Here is a 10,627-nt window from a genome sequence, read left to right as displayed (position 1 = left end):
CTAGTGCTACATAATGGTGTTTCAGTTTTGTTTCTTGCTTTTGTTTTATGACCTAAAATAATCTTCATACATTGAAATTGAGCACATGAGATTTTATGTTTGAAAGACACAGCATGTACTATTATGCACTTCATTTCTCTGCTGTGTGGAGAAAGCAATAAACATGAGAATGTTAAACATTATGCAAAATTATACTTTTAAATATGTGTTTTAAAATTACTGTGCCTAGTCTTTTTTCTTTTTTACATTGTAACTTTTTCTATGCAAAGTCTTTATATATCACTAATTAAATGAAGTCCTTTTTGACTCTTTTTTTATGTGGATGAATTGCTTTGCAGAATGGAAAGTTAAAGTGAGGCTTTCATTTACTAAACCAGGGCTTTTCTTTCTTTCAAAGTCATTTAACTGATAAAATTCACAGCGTACTTGAAAACAGCATTTTTCTGAGCTTGTAAATCATTAAGTAGGCATAAGCGGATATGACGTTATTTGGAGGCAGGAAGTGATCCATTTCCTATGCCTTTTATTTTAGTCTTGGTTCTTGGAAAAGTACAAATACAAGCTCTCCAAAGGAGACTATTCCAAGGAAAGGATAAAGTCTAGAGGATTTGGAAAACATACATGCATACATGATGGGCATATGTGTACTTCCTGATGATGGATCTTCTGTACCTGAATGAGAATGCCTTAAAGTTGCTGTGGAAATATGGATGTCCCTCCGGTCATCAGTAAAGCCTAAATGAGGCTACTGCAGAGTTCCTGATGCTGTTGAGCCAAACAACATGAAAATAATAGAAAATATTGTTTTTATTATACATATTAATGCTCAAAGTTAGAGGGAAAAGTAGGAGAGCTTTTAACTCTTTTTTTTTTTTTTAAAGTGGGTAATTTATCTAATTTGTTCTGTCTGTAAGTGAGCCAAACTATGTAAAAAGATGAGCAAAAGCACACCACCTCATTTTCCCTGTCTATAAGTTCTGTGGTTATGATACTGTTAAGAACGCTCATGGAACTAGATAGCAAATAAGGAAATGGATTTAGTAGTATTTGGAGTTTGTTTTTAATCAAGATTTATGAACACTAGTCATATCATTTATTTTTACTATAAGATCTACACACTGGTTCTATGCCTATTATTTCTCTCTTTTTAAAAAATATAAACTGTTTTAGAGATCAGACATTTTAAAAAAATTATGATCAAATATTTAAGCTGTATCGCCTTTCGTGTTCCTGCCCTCTGTCTTCCTTTTTGTTTGCTTAATTTTATATTTTTAGTTATATATAAAAGTGCTCTGGTAGCGTCATGGTTACGAATTGGGCTGCTAATCTCACGGTCAGCAGTTTGAAACTACCATCAGTTCTGCGGGAGAAAGATGAAGCTTTTTGCCCTGGTAAAGATTTACAGCCTGGGAAACCCTGTACAGGGTTACCATGAGTTGAAAGCGACTCCACGGCACATAACAACAACAACAGTTATATGTAGGAGTCCTGATGTGGTACTGTGGGATAAAGAACTCGACCGCACGTTTGGTTTGAACCACAAGGTCAACAGTTCAAATTCACCAGCTGCTCCTTGGAAATCCTACGCTAGGTTGCTGAGTCAGAACCAACTCAATGGCACTTAACAACAACAGTTACATATGGGTTACGATTTCTCAATTTAATTGGTTATAATATTTTCAATTGAGTCGCTTAATCCCTAAGGGCTGTCAATATTCTTAAAGGTATTCACTATCAGTAATTTCAGTCTTTTCACATTAGTTGGACCATGATTCATGTTTTATATAGTCAGCTTCTAATTTCACATTTTAGTGTGTTTAAATGTGCCATCATTAATCTAAGTGCTTATGAGGCTGTTGTTCCATCTGTTAGGTGTTGTGATTTTCATGTTTGCCACTAAAACAGAAAAAGGGTTAGGCTTTTTTAAATTATTTTGATGGTTCAAGGTAAGTAAAGCTTATACTTCAATTTATTTGTGCCTTTGTGTAAAAGTTAAAAAAGGCCATTTTTAAAATTGTTTTTCTCTACATGTTAAAATCGGTATGTATATGTTACTAGAACAGGGTTGTGTATTTCACATTGTTGTGTGCTGTTGAGTTGATTCTGACTCACAGCACCCCATAAGGATGAGTAGAATCGCCCCATCGGGATTCCTAGGCTGTAATCTTTACAGGAACACAACAGATCATAAGGTCTTTTGGAATGGTTGGTGGATTTTAACCGTCAACCTTCTGGTTAACAGCAGAGAACTAAAATATTACGCTCCTTCATTTCAAATTAGTAAACCAGAAGATATTTACTGAGTAACTACTTTGTGCCCAGCACTGTACTATATGTGTCAGGTTCTAAATGGTGTGTAGTAGCACATGAAAGTGAGATCCAACAGTGATGGGCCTGGCTGCTGCCCCAGCTACTCATACCAAATTGTTGTAGTTAAATGCTGTTGAGTCAGTTCTGATTCATAGCGACCCTGTATAGGGTTTCAGAGAAGCAGCTGTTGAGCTTGAACTGCCAACCTTGTGGTTCAAGCCAACCTTTCAGTCCAGCACATTAATCTGCAATGCCACACCAGAACTCTAGAAAAAAAAAAAACAGTTGCCATGGATTCTCTTCTGACTCCTGGAGACCAGGTGTTTCCCACTAGATTCCATAGGATGTTCTTGGCTCTGACTTCCGGAAGTAGACTCACTTGACCCTTCCTCCAAGGTGCTGCTGGGTGAGTTCAAAACACCAACATTTCATTTACTGTTTAGTACCATCAAGTCACTTCTGACTCATAGCAACCCTGGGTAGTGTTTTTGAGGAGTAGTTGGTTGGTTTGAACTGCTGACCTTTCAGCTAGCAGCCCAGTGCTTACCCTATAGTGCCACACTAGGACTCCAACCTTTCAGTTTCAGTTAGTAGCCCAGTGTTTAACCATCTGCACCAACCAGGGATTCCAGATGAGGGCACAAGGCCTTCAAAAGAGAAAGGTCCCCTGAAAGACACAAGGAATTTCTGGGAGCTGGTAAGGGAGGTCTTTTTAAAGATCCTTAGATCTTTAACACTTCTACAATTATGGTATTTCCTATCATCTTTGAAGACATAGGATTTTAAAGTATTTATGTAATACTGAAACATAAACAGCAAAGTTTAACTAGAAGGATGTTTCTAAGATCTTTACGTACATGAATATGTATTATTCATTCTTAAGAAAGCCCTGTTGATTGTCATATTTAACTTGTTCCTTTTGACAGTTAAAAAAGTTTCTGCAAAGGAAGAGTTACCACCTTGGGTGAATCTTAAAGCAGTATGATTTTATTTTAGAACTACCATAATTTCATAAGTGTAAGAATTCATCATTTGGTCTAAAATCAGCTCTTAAAAAAAAATAAAACCACAACAGAACTTTACACACTGATCAGAAAATAGATCCCAATTTCTGGAATGTAAAAATGTAGAAAAAAGAATGCATCTTGGATTCAGGCAATACCATAACACAATTGTACTCATAATGAAAACAATTTTATTTTTTTATTGTGATTTGAGATAGACATAGATTTAACAGTGGCTGATTTCACTTACTTTTAAAATAATCTCATTAAGATAAAATCCTAGTTTTTTCAAATCCAGATTGACTATGATTTAACAATAGATACATTTTTAAGCTATTCATGTTTGTATTGCCCAATGTTATTCCTCCTGGTTCTGCATTTTACTGAAGAATGGAGTTTCTAACCCTTGTGATTATTTTGAGAGCTGAGCAGTGATTAAGCTTCTGAATATTTCAGGGACTACATCAAAGCTTTACAGCAAGCATGGCATCATCAACTGTAACTGTGGTTCATATGCTAGGAAAGGATATCTTTGAACTTGGATGGGAGATTTTGAGAAGTAAAAGCCCCTTGTAAGCTTGTGTGAGGGCCCAGAGACGTATTAGAACTAGTCTGTAAGCAAAATCCCCATTCTTCTATTGGGCATTATTTCCTCCCACACTCCCTCCATCTTGAACTTCAAAGGAACAGACCAATCCTCTGCTCTGACACAATCAGCACCTACTGTAAGTCAGATGGGATTGTTAAAGTGTCATCGAGTCAGTTCCAACGCAGAGCGACCCTGTATAGGGTTTCCAAGACTTTAAATCTTTGCAGGAACAGAAAGTCTCATCTTTGATCTGTGGAGCGGCTGATAGGCTTGACCAGTGGACCTGGTAGCTCATAGTCCTGTGCTTCTCCTATGGAGTCACCCTGCTCCAAGTCAGATGGGATACTAAATGTTAAAACCATTGGGTCATTGTTCTCTGCGCTAAGCCTCTTGCTAAGTGTTAGAAATCTATTATCGCATTTACACTTCATAATTGTCCTATTGAGCAGATAGTAATATTTCCATATTTTGTTGTGGATTAGAGATTAAATACCTAAAATCATACTTAACCAGATTGAGCTAGGACTCAACCCAGGCCTTTCTAATTTCAAAGCCCATGATTTTGACTTCTTAAGATACAGCTTTTGACACTCCTTTTTTGTTTTAGACTCATTCAGTCTAAGCAAGGATTTCAACCTGCCTGAGATCACTCTGGATTAATGAGAAGAGTAAATTTGTTTATGTAATTATCACAAATATCACCATCTACCCCCCAAGTATATGAAAGAATGAAGAGAAGAGTAACTCTGCTTTATTCCATGTTGTTGTGATTATGTGCTGTGGAGTCGGTTCTGACTCATAACGACGCTGTACAGGGCTCCGAGGCTGTAAATCTTTACAGGAGCAGAACGCCTCATCTTTCTCCTGCGAAACAGCTGGTAGTTTTGAACTGCTGACCCTGAGGTTAGTAGCCCAATTCATAACCACTACTGTCTTCCATATACAACATAAAAGGGCTCAAGCAGGAAATTATTCTTACAATTACCTAGATTTAACTTTCAACTTTCAGGCAGGTCATACCTACCTTATTTAATCACTGAACATGTCCTCAGACTGCCAAAGAATATAACCTCACTTGAGGTAGCTGAGTATTAATTAAACAAATGACATTGAGTAAATGAAGTTTGAAAAAACAAATCCCCATTCTTCCATTGGATGCAAAAGGTTTGAGTTTTTATTTTGTGGTGAGATTATTGAATTATTCTGAAGCTTTACATTATCTCATAAAACAACATTCTTCATTTAGACATGAAAACATGCCCAGTAACCCATTTTCTGTAACGATTCTCATTACTGGGAAGGGCTTTTCAACCTAAATTCCTCAGCCAATAGTTGTTGGTGGTCAAGTGCCATCGAGTCCATTCCAACCCATAGTGACCCTGTATAGGGTTTCTGAGGAGCATCTAGTGAGCTTGAACCACCGACCTTGCGGTTCTAACTGACTTTGCAGTCCAGTGCTTTAACCCACAGTGCCACACCAACAGGCTTTTTATAGCAGTTAACAATTTGTCTATGTATAGTTTTTTTTTTTTTTAAGTATTATACTCAGATACCTTCTCATATTTCTCTAAGACTTTAGCCTTTATAAATAGAATATCCCCAGTTTCCTTAACCTCCAGTGTTACCTTTTGACTATGGGAATGAGGAATATGCATGTAAAAGGATGCATTATAAGCATTTTCTTAGGGTAGGGGAGGAGGTTGGATAACTTTGGCAAGATAACTGTAAGGTCTGTTGCATTAAGTTTGCATTGTAATAGTTCTGTATTTTCGATGTAATGAAAATAGTTGCATTTTTTCATGTGGAAGAAAAAGTATTTTACAGAGAATTTTACATTTCATTCCTGTAAGAGTGTGATAAATTGGAAATTGCTCACAAACTAAAACAATTGACTCCTTTCTGACTACAAATTATAAAGCTGAATATTATTTGATGTAACACTCTGTTTCCTAGGTACTTTGTCACTTTATTTTAACCTTTCCCTTAATTACAAAATACCCAAAGACATTTTTTTTTTCCACCCAAACAATACAACCAGAGCTGTTTGTGTAGACTTTCTCCAGAAATACTTAGTTGTTCTCTCTGCTTGGCCTCTCCACTCTTTCCCAGGCAGTCTCTTCCAGCACAGCTGCTTTAAATAGGCTTTTCTTGGGGCCTGGCAAGTTGATGGAGATGTGTGCTTGGTCATGAGGCCCAAACCTCGGGCCACCTCGAGGCACAAGCCATATTGTGCCTTCCATCATAACGCATTTCTCTACCGTAGTCACAAGCCACCTCCTAAGCGGGAACTCAGCCAGTAGCTTTTTTTAGTCTCATAAGCAGCCGTTATTAGATTTATTTTATTATGACGACATCTTTCTGACAGCAAAAAGATAAGCATAGCATAGTCCAGATGGTCAGGGGTGGTGACATCATCACAAACCACACACAGCCCTGTGAGCATCAGATGAGGCCCAGCGCAGTGGGCAGGCATTCCCTATGGTGACAAGCATCCATTATGGTAACAATAAGGAGGCTTGATAGGCTATTGTGACCCTCTTTAGGGCTCAGTTAGTCCTCCCAAAAGATAGCCATAAGCCCATGACTGCTGAATAAGTGGATTAACCGATCACATGCTACACCCAGAGAACAGATTGAACATGCAGAGTTGCCTCCTAACCATGACTATCCTGGGAACCGGCCTCAGCACTAAAACCCATGAATTGTCTAGCCCACTCTGGCTAGTTCACATGCCAGGGCTGCTCCTTTAATGTGATCCTTAAACCCCAAGGATGCCGAGGAGTGAGACCCCTGGGCAAAACAACAGAGAAACTCTAAGTACAAATACGTTTAGCCACTTCCTCAAACACCAAGATCTGGCAGGCAGCCTTTTTGCTATAGGTATCAGGAGCTGGAGACAAAAGAAGAAACAAAGTTCACAAATGATTTCTCTTCAGAAGATGACAAAGCGAAGTAATTACAAAGTAATTTTCTAGTGCTGCCATGAAGATAACATTAACAAGGAGGCTTTTCCCTTGATGATGGTGCACCTTTATAGGCACCTTCAGGATAACAAATGTTGAACTAGTTAAATTGTCTAGTGAGCAGTTTTGTTTGTTTTAAGATGTGGGGCTAAGATTCTTATTCAACAGACCATTTATAAATAAATTGAACTTAATATTCTAATCAGTGTATATACTATTCCATACTTATAAAACATGTTGTTATCAATTACTCAGTGTATATAATATATAGAAGGATATCATGTTTGGTAAGGTGGAGGGTCAGAGAAAAAGAGGAAGACCCCTAGCAAGATGGATTGGCCAACTGGCAGCATCAATGGGCTCAAGCATGGCAACAATTGTGAGGTTGTCCAGGACTGGGCTGTGTTTTGGTCTCTTGTGCATAGGGTTGCTATGCGTCGGTACCGACTCGATGGCACCTAACAACAACATAAACTATACTATAATGATTAAAGGGTAGTTCTGGAGTCAGATCTAGATTACATTTGTACCCCTTGAGGCTTATTAGCTTTGTAACTCTGGACAGATGTGAACCTGTGTATGCCTTATTTTTCTCATTAGTAAAATAGGATTTTTTAAAAACCTACATCAAGGGATTTCTGGGGATTAAATGCAGATATATTTGTAAAATGTAATTTAGTAGGTTATCAAAAAATGGTAGAGTGGTTAAAAAAAATAACACCATTGAGTCAACTCCAACTCACAGGAACCCCATGTGTACAAAGTAAAACTGTGCTCTCTCCGTTTGTTTGTTTGTTTTCTTTCTAAAAATTTTGAGTGGCAACATATACAACCAAACATATTCATTCATAATTTCTATATGAATCGTTCATTGATGCTGGTTACATACTTAATACTGTGTCACCATTCTCACTATGTTCACTCATAGTGTCCCTTACCATTATTTTAGACTGCCCCTTAAAGTTCTTGTGTGTGCTTTAAATAACTGTTGTCAGTTTAAATTCATAGAGCTAATTCCTTATCAAAGCACATTACTCAAGGCAAACATTCTTTATTAATTGAACCATCTAGTTTAATAATGGCTTCATGGGATTGTTTCAGTTCAATATTTAAAAATTATTTCCAGCCATTAGATTTGGGGGTTTACCCCAATCTCCATGGATTCAGTAAGTCTGGTTTTCATATTTGATGATCTGTTCCACAATTTTCTTCCTTTTAATCAGCATCCATCTATTAGCTCCATGATCAAAACACTCAGTAATGATTGTTGTTGTTGTTAACTAAGTGCTATCGAGTTGGTTCTGACTCATACCAACCCTGTATAGGGTTTCTGAGGAGCCACTGGTGACCTTGAACAACAACCTTGCAGTTTAAACTGACCTTGAAGTTCAGTTCAGCGCATTAAACCACAGCATGTACTACTACCTTCATTACCATAAGACTAGGTATTCCAGACAAGGTATTCTAGCTCCATAGGGTTTCTAATGGCTGACTTTTTTAGAAGCAAATTACCAAGACTTTTTTCTGAGGTGTCTCTGGTTACTTTACTTATTTTGTTTGTTAAAAAGGCCTTAGTTTCCCAAATCGATCTCATTTGGTTTTGCACTTACCTGTTATTCTGCTCACAAACCTCGATTTAAAAATACACACTAAAGTGGTCTCCCAACAACCAGTCTCTTTATATTCAATTAGTAACAGATACCTATTATTATTATTGCTATTTTGGTAGTCCTGATATAGTGCTTATAGGGTAAGCACTGTACTGCTAATTGTAAGTTTGGCAATTCAAACTCAGCAGCCTTTTCTTAGAAGGGTCATTATGAGTCTCAACCAATTTCATGGCACTTAACAACAACAAGGACACATTATTAATATGTATACAGTTCGCAGCATTTCAGAGATACAAGGACATCTAATGTAGGCCAACCAGTGCTTCATTTTCCAGTTGGAAAAAGTGAGGTTCAACCCAATTTGATTATCTTTTCAATAGTTACATAATTCAGGTCTCCTGATTTCCAATATATGGTTCTTTCTGAAACATATAACACTAAAGTAAACATTTTCTTTCATACCTTTTATATTCCAGGAATCAAAGGCTTATGTTTTCTGTGGATGAGCTACATAGGTATAATTACTTACAACAGTATGTTTTATGTTTCCTGTCTTCAAAAGCAATTGTTTCTAGTTTGACTCAAATAAATATAATAGAATCATGTTTCTTTAAAGAAAATTCTTAAATCTATTAAAAATAGCCTAGATTGAAATTACATTGCTGTTTTCAAAGGCTGTCCATTATCAAAAAGCTAATCACACATTAGTGAAAAGAGTTGTTCACTACCTAGCACTTTAGGCAGAATCCTTCCTATTTACTGGTAACATTACTAATTCACCTGGTGGACTGAACACGGGCTTTGATCTGCTGCCAGGAGAAGCCGCCCTGCCTGTGGCTCCTTAATGCTCGTGTGTATGAAGACAAAATGCTAATCCTCTGTCTACACACTCTCAGTGTCCTCTGTCTACATCTTACATCTTGGTTCACCTCTCTCTCTGTTAGCTCTGCTTTGGCATCCACCCACCCTGGCTTTCTTTCAGCCTCTTCATTCTTCTTTCTTCCGCTGCTACAAGGCTTTTTTACTTAGGTGGTTGTTTTTAAGTGCGACAACAGCCTTGTGGTTAGCAGTCCAGTGCTTATCCTATGAAGTCCACACCAGTACCCCTTTTCATAAGTAACTTCCCCTTTACTTTTCAATTCTCAGCAGATGGATCACTCACCTGCCATCCCCAACTTGATTAAAACCCCTGTTTGGGAATCACAAGCGCCACATACTTCTCCTTCAAAGGAATTGTCAGTTGCATATTAAACGTGTAATTCACAAATAAAGATAGGGAAGCTGACTGTGTTTTTGTTCACCATGAAGTCTCCAGGACCTCTTGGCCCTGTTTTGGAAGAGAAGAGATGCTCAAAAGTATTTATGGATGCTGGTTGAACGATACACTGTGAGAAATGAATGCCTATGCTGGATCTGTACACTTGCTACAATGAATTGAATTGCTTCCCCTAAAATCTCATCGGATCGTGTATGCAAATATTCTGAGAATGTATGCAAATAAAAGCAAACACAATGGAAGAAGTGGTGGTGGTTATGTGCCCTGGAGTCGGTTCCAACTCACAGCAACCCTGTAGAAGGTTTCCATCGAGCACCTGGTGGTCGAGCTTAACCTACGGCAGGCACTACCGTACCAGGACTCCATTTCCAAGGTGCTGATAAGTGCGGTCCAGTTAGCTCCAACTCACAGTGACCCTGTATAGGGTTTCCCAGGAGCAGCTAATGAGGTTAAACTGCCGACCTCACAGCTCAAACAGTCCTTGCAGTCGGATTAACCCGCAGAGCCACACCAGGACTCCATTTCCAAGGTTGTTAAGTGCCGTGGAGTCGGTTCCGACCCATAGCGACCCTGATCAGGGTTTCTGAGGCTGTAAATCTTTACGGGAGCAGAAAGACTCATCTTTCTCCTGCGGAGCGGCTGGTAGTTTCGAACTGCTGACCTTGTAGTTCGTAGCCCGATTCATAACCACTGCGCTAACAGAGCTCCTTCTTTCCAAGGTAAATAGGGTTAAAAACGAAACCAAACCCACTGCATGTCGAGTGGATTCCAACTCATAATGACATTGTAGGCTATACTAGAACTGTCCCATAGAGTTTCCAAAGCTGTAATCTTTACGGAAGCCAACTGCCATTTCTTTCTCTCTTGGATCTGGT

Source organism: Chrysochloris asiatica, unplaced genomic scaffold (genome assembly GCF_000296735.1).
Source record: "Chrysochloris asiatica unplaced genomic scaffold, ChrAsi1.0 scaffold00013, whole genome shotgun sequence".
Taxonomy (NCBI): Eukaryota; Metazoa; Chordata; class Mammalia; order Afrosoricida; family Chrysochloridae; genus Chrysochloris; species Chrysochloris asiatica.
The sequence above is the reverse complement of the archived record's forward strand: the minus strand, read 5'-3'. Positions refer to the sequence as shown.